This window comes from Pteropus vampyrus, unplaced genomic scaffold (assembly GCF_000151845.1).
Source record: "Pteropus vampyrus isolate Shadow unplaced genomic scaffold, Pvam_2.0 Scaffold140, whole genome shotgun sequence".
NCBI classification, from domain to species: Eukaryota; Metazoa; Chordata; class Mammalia; order Chiroptera; family Pteropodidae; genus Pteropus; species Pteropus vampyrus.
In genome coordinates, this window is record NW_011888921.1 from 3,140,816 (window position 1) to 3,141,771 (window position 956).

Below are 956 nucleotides of genomic sequence, written 5' to 3' on the forward strand. Positions count from 1 at the left end.
GAGACCTAGATCTCACTCCTTTCACAAAAATGAACTCAAAATGGATTACAGACCTAAACACAAAATACAAAACTATAAAACTTCTAGAACATAACATAGGAAAATAATCTAGATGGCCTCGGGCAAGGTGATGACTTTTTAGATACAACACCAAAGGCTTAACCTATGGAAGAAATAATAAGCTGGACTTCACTAAAATTAAAACCTCTACTCTGGGAAAGATAATGTCAAGAGAATGAGAAGAAAAGTCTCAGACTGGGAGAAAATATTTGTAAAAGACATACTGATAAAGGTTTGTTATCCAAAATATACAAAGAACTTTTAAAACTCAAGAATAAAAAAACAACCCAATTAAAAAAAATAGCCAAAAGACCTAAAAAGACACTTTACCAAAGAAGATATATAGTTGGTAAATAAACATATGAAAAAATGTTCAATATCATACGCCATTAGGACATTGCAAATTAAAAAACAATGAGATAGCAGTATATATCTTTTAGATTGGCCTAGATTCAAAGTACTAACAACACTAAATGCTGACAAGGATGTGGAGTAACAGGAACTCTCATTCTTGTGGAAATGCAAAATGGTATCTCTACTTTGGAAGACAGTTTAGCAGTTTCTTACAAAAGTAAACATGCTCTTACTATATAATTCAGCAATCTCACTTCTTGGTATTTACCCCAAGAAGCTGAAAACTTACGTCAACATAAAAACCTGTACACGAATGTTTATAGAAGCTTTATTCATAATTGCCAAAACTTGGAAAGAACTAAGATGTCTCTCAGTTGGTGAATGGTATAAACTGGTACATCCAGACAATGGAATATTCAGTGCTAAAAAGAAATGAACTATCAAGCCATGAAAAGACATGGAAGAAACATAGATGCATATTACTAAGTGAAAGAAGCCACAGCAAAACTATGGAAACAATAAAAGGATCAGTGGTTGCCAGG